Genomic DNA, 14,106 nt, shown 5'->3' with positions numbered 1-14,106 from the left:
ACCCAAGGGAAGACGTCAGAGTGGCTATTGTGGTGAGTATGTGAAAGGACACGGATGTCGCCTAGAGGGGGGGGGGGTGAATAGGCGATTTAAAACTTTTACGAGATGGGCTTAACAAATGCGGAATAAAACTAGCGTTTACTTTGTCAAGCCCAAAGCCTATATACTATGGTTCACCTATGTGCACCAACAACTTATTCTAAGCAAGAGTTCATCTATGTGCACCAACAACTTATGCTAAGCAATACAAGCAAGTATGTGATAGCAAAATATATATAACTTCAAGCACGAAGGCTATCACAAGGTAAAGTGCATAAGTAAAGAGCTCGGGTATAGAGATAACCGAGGCACGCGGGAGACGATGATTTATCCCGGAGTTCACACTCTTGCGAGTGCTAATCTCCGGTGGAGAGGTGCGGTTGCTTAGTGCTCCCGAACGCCACAAGAGGCTCACCTTGAGGTGTGGTTGCTTGATGCACACCAACGCCACAAAGGCCTCACCCCAAGATGCGGTACTCACACCACACACCGAACGCCACGAAGGCGCCTCACCTAAATCTCCGGTGACCCTCGCCACAAAGGCCTAGGTCACGGTTCCACTAAGGGATTTCCTTCGAGGCGGAAACCGAGCCTTACACAAAGATTGGGGCACACATCCACAACTTAATTGGAGGCTCCCAACAAATCGTCACAAAGGCCTAGAATCCGTCTAGGGTTCCAAGAACCCAAGAGTAACAACCTTCTTGCTTTCACCACCACGAATCACCGTGGAGAACTCAAACCGATGCACCAAATGCAATGGCAAGAACACCACAAAGATGCTCAAGTCCTTCTCTCTCAAATTCCAACAAAGCTACAAAAGCTATGGGGGGAATAAGAGAGGAAGAACAAATAGGAGGAGGAACACCAAATTTCTCCAAGATCTAGATCTAGTGGATTCCCCTCACAAAGAGAGGGATTTGATTGGTGAAGATGTAGATCTAGATCTCCTCTATCTTTCTCTCAAATAGATGCAAGATTCATGGGAGGGAGAGGGAGATAGCAAGCTCAAAGAAGGTCAACAATGGGGGCAAAAACGAGCTCAAACGGATGGGGAACTTTGGGGAAGAAGACCCCCTTAAATAGGGCAAGAGAAATCTGCCCGTTATGCACAAAACTCGTCAAAACCGGAACTTCCGGTCATTTGGGGCGGAACTTCCGCCCCCCGGAAGTTCCGGCCAACTTCCGGGTGAAGTAGGGCGCCCCCGGAATGCTCCCGGTATGTTTTCTGCGTGCAGATTCATCATTTCCGGAAGTTCAGCGGAAGTAGGGCGGAAGTTCCGGCCACCGGAACTTCCGGCCAACTTCCGGCCAAAAAACTGCTTCACGGAAACTTGAATAACTTTTGCATCCGGACTCCGATTTTGATGATCTTGGGCTCGTTTCGAAGCTAGTAACAAGCTCTACAAGATCATGCAGGGAACCATCATAGTCCAGTAAGTTAGGATAGAAACAAATGATGAAAGGTTTGACCTATCTAAAAAAGACATACCGGTAAAACCTCCAATCTTGAAAATGCAACAAGTTGAGTTAGGAAACTCGGATTTGGGTGAAACCAATTTTGTTGTAAAGAAGATGACAAGAGCTACCCCACAAAGAGTGAAAAGCTTAAGAACAAGTGGGGTAGGTTTTTCTATGTATTTTAGAGTGAAACCTCTCAATACGAGAAACCGAGAAAAACTCCAATATCGAAAACGCAACAAGTGATTCATGCGGAATCCGTTTTCGATGAACTAGAACTTGTCATGAGAATAAGCACAAGCTCTAAAACACCATATGGATAAGATAAAAATAACAACCAAGAAAGATGATGCAAGGATGCAAAGGTTTGAGCTCTCCGAAGGATACAATCGAGTTACTCACTCGAGAGCCCTCTTGATAGTACGTCAACTAAACTATAAACCGGTCTCCAACTACACTATGAGACCGGTGAGAGAGAAACCCTATCAAGAAAAAACCTTATACTTGCGCATTCCACTTGAGCTCGATGATGACGATCTTGACCGCAACAAGATGGAACACATTTCTTGTTTGTGCTTGCTTGACGAAGTCTTGTAGATTGCTCCCCCATAAACCACCATGGGAGAGCTTCTTCTTCGGCGCAACTTCACATATCCATGATCACCATATGGATGGCAAGATTCAATCAAAGGATCTCTTCAAGATGGCTCATCTTGAACTTGCACTTCATTTCTTCATACTTCATCATGTTGATGTCTTGAAGTAACTTGAGGGCTCACTTCATCTTCATCTTCAAGACATACTTGACACTTGATATCCTTCATCAATTTCTTCTTATTGCAACCTAATACAAACATGTTGATGTCCTGAAGTAACTTGATGGCTCACTTCATCTTCATCTTCAAGACATACTTGACACTTGATATCCTTCATCAAATTCTTCTTATTGCAACCTTAAAGCCAATATATGGTTCAAGAATTGCCTATGGACAACTCCTACAAATATAACTCAATGCAAACATTAGTCCATAGGGATTGTCATTAATTACCAAAACCACACATGGGGGCTCCATGCACTTTCAATCTCCCCCATTTTGGTAATGGATGACAATCTCTTTGAGAGGGTTTATATAAGGAATTGATGTAACAAACAAGTTGAATATATAGAGCAAACTCCCCCATAATATATGCATGTGTGAATGATCTTGACTTTCATTGCATATATTGGCATTCAAAGCCTAGTGGAGTTTCCTCTAACTATTCAACTATGCAAAGCAACAAGATGCAATGCAATAAAGGCACATGCTTAAGCACAAAGCAAAGACATAACCAAATTCCATTAAACCCTCCAAACTTCTCCCCCATTGGCACCAATTGCCGAAATGGGTGAAAAATTTAGAAGGCCAATATAGTGAGAGTTCCTCCATAGCGTGTGCATTTCTCATAATTTGAGTGGAATCAAATGCACATATCCAATTACGAATATTCGGAAGGAATCACACCATAGATAGGATCAAAGATTGCAAAAAGATAACAAAGTCAAGAAGCTTCAACAAATGAAGCAAGCAACCAAATGAACCACAGAGAAGATACCAAAAGAAAGATAGATATTATGATAAGATCAAGAAGATTGCTCTAAATAATATGAGGAAGCTCCCCAAGGTTTGTGCACAAAACAAGACAATTTGCATTGGAGTATAAAGTGCACAAACATGGAATCATCACTCCCATAATATCATTCAAAAACAAAATATACCAAGTGAATCAAACTCTAATGATCACCAAAAGATAGTGCTCTAAATTAAATGAGGAAGCTCCCCAAGGTACATGCATAAATTAAAATGTTGTATTTGAATACAATATGCATAACATGGAATCCTCACTCCCTCATTACCATTTAAAACACAAACATTTGGAATAGATCATAGATAGAGAAATAAGCTTAACACTTGCAACAAACAAATAGTTGAGCAACAAGTAAGAGGCACCATAATAAAAAGGCTCAACCAAGAGGATATGTGAAAGGCATGATAAAGCATATTATAAGACTATTACAAGGATGAGCAAAAAGCATCATCATAGTCTTCAATGAATTATATTGCTTAGCATGACCAATCAACACGCAATAAATAAATAAGATATCAAAAGGAGATGTATCATCTCTTATGTGTATAAGTTTCTCTAAGTGGGCAATATCACAAAGATATTTATCCACAAAGAAACATGCACACATAAAATAGATACGCAAGAAAAATAGTATGATATCCAAGACGAAGTCATGCAATATACCAATAAGAATTTTTGCTTAATAGCATGGCCAAAGGCTCAATTTTATCTTATTGTACATTCATGAACTTCAACCACAAACAACTAAAATACATCACAAATATCAACAAGGGATAGAAGATAGTTGGGATGCATTTGAGAAAGGTAACAAGTATCACAAACGGGGATACCAAAAGAAGTAACTAAATTTGCACTTTCATCTATATTGCACATGTGAGAGCCTTGAGGAATTGATATGCAACAAAATTGCTAGATAGGCATAGTTGGGATGGATGAATCATGAGCATGATTTAAAATACTTCCCAACAAATGCACTCATCTCAAATTACTCACATTCACAATAAAGAGGTTTCATTAAGACTTTTGCAAGAAGCACAACATTTGCAAATCAAGAGATTCATGCCAAGATGCAACCATAAGGTTGGATACAAGAAAAGTATGCATGAGAAGATACTTGTTACCGAGATAGCATTGGTGTGGATGTAGTAGATATGTGTTCGTTGACCATCCTAGCTTGCCTCAAGTTACCATTGAGTCACCACTTCTTTCCAAGAGAGAGACAAGCATCCAATGCATATCCATTGTACCTAACACAAAGGTAAGTACAAAATGGTCCCCAAACTAATTGGGTCCGAAGTAGTTAGACACACTACAACATATAGGACGAACTCCACAATACTATGTGCATATAGATATGAAATTGAATTTCATGCACATCTTAATCAAATTAGGATTTGATGGAGTTTACCCTATATATTGGATCAAAGAAAGTAACACATGCCATAAGATATACATATATTAAATATGCATGCACAATACTTTCAAGAACCAAAGGAAGATACAATTTGGACAAAACACAAAATAAATCAAGAGACAATGGTTGCCCAAATTATATCAAAGAATCAAATCAACACAAGATTTACTCTAAAGACTTATCTCATAATAAGAAGCTAATTAAGCCTAAACACAATGGAATGAGATAACCAACTCCCAAGAGAGCAAGGTTCCAACAAATAAACCAAACCCTCGACACTTTTTATGATGGCACAAAGTACCAAAAAGAAAATTTATGACTCCCAAAACCAAATTTTTTATAAAGATCAAGAGATGTTAAGCATTCTAACAAATATAGGAGAGCTCCCCCAAGATTAGTGCATTATCTAGGATTTTGCATATGAATACTAAATGCACACAACTAGGATCATCACGCTACCTAAATCTACTAAAATGCTAAGAAAGTTTGAATAGACAAATTAGATCCATAAGATGCAAGGAAGACACATGGGAGTCAAAGCACAACACATTCATGGCAATAAATAAGACAATTTAAACACAAGAGCCAATGTAAATATGATCAATAAATTTCTACCCAATAATAGATTGCCAATTGTCCTAGGACAAGAGGTATTAGGAAATATTTTCCGGTGGTAGTTTGTAAGTATATGTAAGATCATTTTTACACCAAATAAAGCATATGGTAAAAGATAAGAGTTAACCATCATGCAAAGAGAGTTTCTTGATAGCTTCAATTAGTCATACCAACATGCAAAGCAATTAATAGTATTCATACCAACATGCAAAGCAATTAATAGTATTCATACCAACATGCAAAGCAATTAATAGCATTCATACCAACATGCAAAGCAATTAATAGTATGACTTGAAGCACATGGTTTTCCAAAAATGTATTGAGGGACACATTGTGAAAAACCATGCCAAGAAAAACTTTCACAAATAAGATCCACAAAGATATTAGCAATGAAGCCATTTAAGCAAATTGGAACTTGTTTGAGAAAACATGTCACATATGAGAGACAATTTACAATATCAATTCTATGTGACACAACCTCAAATGTTCACATTTCCTAGGCTTGTAATATGCACAAAGCTTATTACTCCCCCATAATGTGATAAGGAATTTATTTTCACAAGAGGCAAATAAGATCCAACTAGAGATATTAATGGACATTAGAATTTGAATTTCTCATGAAGATGACTTACCACATAGAGACTAGATAATCTTGCAATATCAATTCTAAGTGATATTCCTCATGTACACACATTGTTAGGATTGTGAAATTCCTAAAGGCATATCACTCCCCCAAAATGTTATAGTCCATTAATCTCTCATAAGAGCCATATAAGATACAACAAGATGCAAAGAGGCTCCAACACAGGCACAAATACATGGTGTGCAACCTAACATACATAGAATTGATTTCTCAAGAAAAACAAGTAGGATGCACAACATATACAAACACATGTTAGGAACAAAACTAACACATGCAAAGGGGCGAGTAACTTTCAATATAAATGAGTTGAGCACATGTTACCGCAAGGAGGAACATTGGGTGTATGATAGAAGTAAGATAACCAAAAGACTTGGCTTGAGATAATATAAATGATGAAGATCCCTTAATTCTTCATGATGTAGCCAAGTCTCCAATGCCCTCCAACAAGCACCTATTGATCAAGTTTTGGATTGTTGGTCCCCAACTAAGTTGGGTCCTAAGAGGTTAGTCACAATAGGCTTGGCAACCCAAATGGTTCTTTTCTTGACACCACTTTGAGCACCAACATATTTGGCAAACACATTGCCACCCTCATCCTTACGAAGAGAATAAACATCATCAATGGAGATAGAGTTGGATGAGGTACCAATAGTGCAAAAAGAGGAGATGTGGCCCTTCTCACGGCATATGTAGCAAGTTCTTTTCTTCTCCTTCTTCTCACTAGATTTCTCCACAATGGGAGCATTGGCTTGATTCTTCTTGGGAAGTGGAATTTCTTCAACTTGAGGTTGAATATGAGTTTGAGCTTGAGGCCGCTTCCCTTTTTGCTTCTTCTTCAAAGGGCAAGATCTAACATGGTGCCCTTCAATTTTGCACTTGAAGCAAACAATCTTGGCCGGGTCTTTGACTTGTACTTGGCCCTTGTTGTTGTTGTTGTTGTTGTTGTTGTTGTTGTTGTTGTTGTTGTTGTTGTTGTTGTTGTTCTTGGACTTGTTCTTGTTGTTGGATTTGAATCCAAGTCCACTCTTGTCATTGGGGGATTGTTGCACACTTAACATCGTGTCAAGTTTGCATTTCCCTTCATGACTCTTTACCAAGTCGGTCTTCAAAGAAGTGACTTGGGCCTTGAGCTCTTTGATTTCCTCTACATGGTTAGTAATAACACAAGTACTAGAGGAAGTAGAACCTTCATTGTTATGGCAACAAGGCAAGGAAGATAATTCATCACAAGATTTAGCAATACTATGAGTGGATGAATTACTAGGACTAGCACATGGCAATATAGCATTTTGGGTAGTAGTGCTAGTATCCACATGAGGCTCACACGGTGTTGCCTTTGATATGATAGCCTCATGAGCTAACTTTAGCCTATCATGAGAAGCTAGAAGATCCTCATGGGAGCTAGAAAGCTTTCCATGATTTTCTTCCAATTTCCCATAATTTCTAGTTAGCAACTCAAGTTGAGCCCTTAGCTCAACATTCTCCTTCAAGATAGATGCTTCACAAGAAGTAGAGTTAGTAGCACAAGCATCATCACAAGACATATTAAGAAGAGAGGGTAACATAGCATGCTCTTTTAAATAGGAAGCTTGAAGTTGCTCATGGGACTTGGTGAGGATAGAGTGTTCGCTCTCCAAGACCTTGTGGGCCTTGTCTAGATCATCTAGATCCTTAACAAGTTTATCATGACCAACACCAACTTTGCGATTTTCCTTTTTAAGCATTTTTACTTGAGCTTTAGCATGGTCTCTTTCCTTAGTGAGTTTAGAAACTATTTCATTTTGAGACACTTCAAGGGTTTCAAGTTGCTCTTCAAGAGAGGCTATGGTCTCTTGTTCTTCTTCAAGATCATTCTTTAGGGATGCTACATCATTGGCATACTCTCGTTCAAGAGCACCCTTTTTATCAATGGTGTTCTCATGCATCCAAATAATTTTTTGGCTCTCAATAGCGGTAGTCAAGATTTCAAAGAAGTGAGTACTAGCAATTTTATCTTTGCAAATAACCTTGAATACGCTCTTACCCTTATCGCGTAGAGAGACAACCCAATCCTCTTCTTCATATTCATCCTCATCCTTATCACCACGAGACATATTAGGTTCCATGGTAGGAGGTACCGTGGAACCCTTGGCCATAAGGCATATATGAGGACCGTGAGATAAAGATGAGGAGTTACTTGAGGCTCCTTTCAAGATCTTGTCTTGACCAATAGAATCTTTGGTTTCCTCTACATTGTTAGACACACAACAACTAGAGGAAATAGAATCATTTTTATCATGGCCACAAGACAATGCAAGCATATCATCATTAGATTTTTTCAAACAACTTACACATGATATGCAAGGACTATCAACACAAGCACGTAAATCATTTCTAGTGCTAGATGTGTTTGAGTCCGTAGATGAAACATTGCAATGAGATAGAGATGAAGAATCATTAATAGAAAGCTCAAAATCAACATTGCAATTTTCATCACCACTCACCATATCATTACCTTGTGTCTTGACACACTTTGGTGAAGTGGATGAAGATGAGAACTCATCACGGCCGGAAGTGGAAGCAATGCAATCATCCTTAATAATATTGGACACATCATATTTATCTTGAATTTTTGTCCATAACTCATGAGCGCTCCAAAAAGGCAAGTATGGAAAAAGACCTACATCTCTCAAAGCATTCATAAGAACATAAGAAGCTTGAGAATTGAGATATAAATTTTTCTCATCCTCTAATGATAGATTTTGTGAATCCATAGGAGGAGAAAAACCTATATCTACAATTTTCTCCATATGAGGGTCAATGTCCCGAAAATGACTAAGCATGCAAATTTTCCAAACATCATAATTTGTGCCATCTAATATAAGAGTGTTATCATGCACTAATCCTCTAGCCGACATCTTTACTCTCAAGGCGGTGAAGCCTAAGAATGAGAGACCTTGCTCTGATACCAATTGAAAGGACACGGATGTCGCCTAGAGGGGGGGGGGGTGAATAGGCGATTTAAAACTTTTACGAGATGGGCTTAACAAATGCGGAATAAAACTAGCGTTTACTTTGTCAAGCCCAAAGCCTATATACTATGGTTCACCTATGTGCACCAACAACTTATGCTAAGCAATACAAGCAAGTATGTGATAGCAAGATATATATAACTTCAAGCACGAAGGCTATCACAAGGTAAAGTGCATAAGTAAAGAGCTCGGGTATAGAGATAACCGAGGCACGCGGGAGACGATGATTTATCCCGGAGTTCACACTCTTGCGAGTGCTAATCTCCGGTGGAGAGGTGCGGTTGCTTAGTGCTCCCGAACGCCACAAGAGGCTCACCTTGAGGTGTGGTTGCTTGATGCACACCAACGCCACAAAGGCCTCACCCCAAGATGCGGTACTCACACCACACACCGAACGCCACGAAGGCGCCTCACCTAAATCTCCGGTGACCCTCGCCACAAAGGCCTAGGTCACGGTTCCACTAAGGGATTTCCTTCGAGGCGGAAACCGGGCCTTACACAAAGATTGGGGCATACATCCACAACTTAATTGGAGGCTCCCAACAAATCGTCACAAAGGCCTAGAATCCGTCTAGGGTTCCAAGAACCCAAGAGTAACAACCTTCTTGCTTTCACCACCACGAATCACCGTGGAGAACTCAAACCGATGCACCAAATGCAATGGCAAGAACACCACAAAGATGCTCAAGTCCTTCTCTCTCAAATTCCAACAAAGCTACAAAAGCTATGGGGGGAATAAGAGAGGAAGAACAAATAGGAGGAGGAACACCAAATTTCTCCAAGATCTAGATCTAGTGGATTCCCCTCACAAAGAGAGGGATTTGATTGGTGAAGATGTAGATCTAGATCTCCTCTATCTTTCTCTCAAATAGATGCAAGATTCATGGGAGGGAGAGGGAGATAGCAAGCTCAAAGAAGGTCAACAATGGGGGCAAAAACGAGCTCAAACGGATGGGGAACTTTGGGGAAGAAGACCCCCTTAAATAGGGCAAGAGAAATCTGCCCGTTATGCACAAAACTCGTCAAAACCGGAACTTCCGGTCATTTGGGGCGGAACTTCCGCCCCCCGGAAGTTCCGGCCAACTTCCGGGTGAAGTAGGGCGCCCCCGGAATGCTCCCGGTATGTTTTCTGCGTGCAGATTCGTCATTTCCGGAAGTTCAGCGGAAGTAGGGCGGAAGTTCCGGCCACCGGAACTTCCGGCCAACTTCCGGCCAAAAAACTGCTTCACGGAAACTTGAATAACTTTTGCATCCGGACTCCGATTTTGATGATCTTGGGCTCGTTTCGAAGCTAGTAACAAGCTCTACAAGATCATGCAGGGAACCATCATAGTCCAGTAAGTTAGGATAGAAACAAATGATGAAAGGTTTGACCTATCTAAAAAAGACATACCGGTAAAACCTCCAATCTTGAAAATGCAACAAGTTGAGTTAGGAAACTCGGATTTGGGTGAAACCAATTTTTTTGTAAAGAAGATGACAAGAGCTACCCCACAAAGAGTGAAAAGCTTAAGAACAAGTGGGGTAGGTTTTTCTATGTATTTTAGAGTGAAACCTCTCAATACGAGAAACCGAGAAAAACTCCAATATCGAAAACGCAACAAGTGATTCATGCGGAATCCGTTTTCGATGAACTAGAACTTGTCATGAGAATAAGCACAAGCTCTAAAACACCATATGGATAAGATACAAATAACAACCAAGAAAGATGATGCAAGGATGCAAAGGTTTGAGCTCTCCGAAGGATACAATCGAGTTACTCACTCGAGAGCCCTCTTGATAGTACGGCAAGTAAACTATAAACCGGTCTCCAACTACACTATGAGACCGGTGAGAGAGAAACCCTATCAAGAGAAAACCTTATACTTGCGCATTCCACTTGAGCTCGATGATGACGATCTTGACCGCAACAAGATGGAACACCTTTCTTGCTTGTGCTTGCTTGACGAAGTCTTGTAGATTGCTCCCCCATAAACCACCATGGGAGAGCTTCTTCTTCGGCGCAACTTCACATATCCATGATCACCATATGGATGGCAAGATTCAATCAAAGGATCTCTTCAAGATGGCTCATCTTGAACTTGCACTTCATTTCTTCATACTTCATCATGTTGATGTCTTGAAGTAACTTGAGGGCTCACTTCATCTTCATCTTCAAGACATACTTGACACTTGATATCCTTCATCAATTTCTTCTTATTGCAACCTAATACAAACATGTTGATGTCCTGAAGTAACTTGATGGCTCACTTCATCTTCATCTTCAAGACATACTTGACACTTGATATCCTTCATCAAATTCTTCTTATTGCAACCTTAAAGCCAACATATGGTTCAAGAATTGCCTATGGACAACTCCTACAAATATAACTCAATGCAAACATTAGTCCATAGGGATTGTCATTAATTACCAAAACCACACATGGGGGCTCCATGCACTTTCAGTATGTCACTGAGCTGAAGTGGTGCCTTTGTTGAAGGTATTTAGGGTCGTGGAATGGGAAGGTGTCCCTATTGCTTTCAAGACACATGCTCTCTCTTGTGTGGAGTCGATGGAGTTGGGCCTTGTGGTGCGACAAACTTTGGGAATTGGGTTTACTAGCAATGTATGACATGATGACAACATTGCCAACATCGCCACATGGGCACATATAATGCAATGTGAGTTGCATGATAGAGTGTTGCACCACATGGTAGCCCATATTACATTTTTGGGACTCTTTCACAATGATTATCTTCTTCCGCCTCTTCATATGAAATCCTAAGTCGATCTCGAAGACGATGATGCCATTTGGCAAGTCTATAGAAATTATAAGATTGAAACATGTCGTCACTCAACGCACGTGTGTGTATTATAATTCCTGGAGGTTGAACTATTGTACTTTGCGGCATCAATTCTAGTGTGCACGCTAGATCGTGTGCATGTTTGTGCAGTCCTATCTATGCTTTACGATTTCAAATGTCAAGGGCACGTTCGGTAGCTCGCATGCCATTTGGCCCGCATCTAGGGATATGAAAATGGGCTGATTGGTTGCCCGGGCTCCCTCCTCATTGTGGCCCACATGATTCTTAAAGCAGCTCTAGGACAAGCCCGAGAGGAACAACCAAATCGGCCATTTTCAGCGAGCCACCTACGTCTCGCCGAAAATCGAGAACGTGGCTTCCCCGCAGAGCCACTGACGAATATGGCGCGAGCATGCGCGGAACTGCGAAAAAGTGGCAGGAAGAATTCGGTCACCGCCCTTAAACTTTTGCCATCGTATTTAGGTGTGGCACTCTCAACACCAAATCCAAATTCCCCATTTCCCCCCTCTCCGAGCTCGTTCACCCTACGAAATATACTAACATGGCGGGAGATTCCTCTCCGACTAGGTCCGGGAGGTTGGTTGCGACGATCATGGTTGTAAGCATCCGGTGGTTGTAAGCATCTCCGACCCTAATCTGTGGTAGATGTGGGTAGATTGAATGGATTCGATTGTAGGTCGTATCTTCTCCCTCGAGGACAACAATGCTGGTCCTGTCAGGAACCCCATCGAGCACAACGACAATAGTACAACCAGGTTCGCTGTCGGAGGCTCCTGGTTCCCCAACCTCCATGCTACATGTTGTTCCTCTCACTATAAGTACTCCCTGCTCTCTTATAGCTAAGATCTGATGAATTGGGTAGAGATTGTTCGCTAATGTACAATGCTTAGAGATGTTCTTCATACCCTAGTGTAGGCGATCAACCTTGTTAGCTCATCCCCTATTTGTCCACTCCCTCTGTCAAAACAAATGGCATGTCCTCGACTATGATCCACCCTTATGTCCATGACGAATTATTGTATGCACACAAACCTTCAATGGTTTGGAATCGATCTTTGCTAGAGTTCGTTCTTAACTGTTTGGTCGAGATGGTGTCCTTTACCCATGGCTTGAAAGAAGGCAAGATGAAGAAGGTTGCTTGCAATGTTCTTGACTTTACTGGGAAAGTTTGGGATTGATGCGAGCATTCTTCAGCTGTACAACCACACCAGAAAATGGAAAACCAAGTGAAGACTCATATGCAAGCTAACATAGGAAGGCAAGCTCGAATGTAGCGACAACGACACTTGCTTTGTGCTTAATGATAACATGCAACTGAGGAAGTACATGCATGTTGTGTGGTCCTGAGATTGTTCATACGTACATGTCCATCTACAACCTGAAGCATGAATACATCTAGAACAAGCTCATAGTCAACTATCCTTAGATGAAGGCAATCTTGACGTCCGGGTTTATTAACAAGCAACACCTCTATGGACCACATTTGCTGATCAAGGCATTAAACTTCATTGCTGACAATAAAGATTGATGTGCGCAATATCATGGGTCGCAACCAAGGGAGAGGAGGGCATGGCTTAAGACCTGACTGGGTAAGCAGTTTGTAACCAGACAAGAGGAGCTTGTATAAGCACAACCAAAATAGGGTAGGTGCAGGACACCAAATAAAATGGACTTTGTAGCCCAGCCGATACATCGAATTTCATTAAGAGAAACCAAACAAATCAGCAAAAGTGGCTCTGAGCTTTTTTTAATGGGCTAAGAGCATCTCTAGTAGAGCCCAAAAAGTGGAAACCAAAAAAGTGAAATTCAGTCTCCGGAAAACGTAAGTTCGTTCGATTTTGGCAGTCGCGCAGAACAGAAACTGTAACATAAGAACTAAAAACACAAAATTAAAATTCTCCCGGGAGAATTCATTGATAAGCACATATAGATGATAGTTGTTGCTCCGATTGAGCATCAAACTTTACATAATTCGAACTAATAACCTAAATTAACTACTATCGCAGCAACGCGATAATTTTGCCCAAAATTCGGCCCCGGCGGCCTCTACGCGCGAGGGCGGAGGTGGTGGCGTTCGAAGGCGAGGCGGCGGACGCGTCGAGCTCCTACTCCGCGTCGAGCTCGACGATCTCCAGCTTCACGCGACGGACGCGTTCTTCTCAGCGCGCCGCCTCGCGGGACCTGCCGGACGGCGTCGGCCTCCTCGCGGCGCCAGTTGGTCCACCGGCGTGTACCTTGCAAGCTTCCCGGGGGCGTGAGCCCCTAGTTGGTCCACTGGCGGGCGCTGCGCTTGCGCGCGCCCTCTGAGCGGACCCATTTGCGCCGCTCCTCCTCCGTGCGGAATACGGGTGGGCACGGCGAGTCCCCGCCGCCCAAACTTCCTCCTCCCCTAGCGGAGCTTCCGCGGCTAGCCATCCGGAGCTCGAGGGCGGCGATGCGATGCTGCCGACGCGAGAATTTCTCGTCGGAGCTGGCGGAGCGAGGCGGCAGAG

The sequence above is a fragment of the Lolium perenne genome, chromosome 1, assembly GCF_019359855.2.
Source record: "Lolium perenne isolate Kyuss_39 chromosome 1, Kyuss_2.0, whole genome shotgun sequence".
Lineage (NCBI taxonomy): Eukaryota > Viridiplantae > Streptophyta > Magnoliopsida > Poales > Poaceae > Lolium > Lolium perenne.
Note: the sequence above shows the minus strand (reverse complement) of the source record.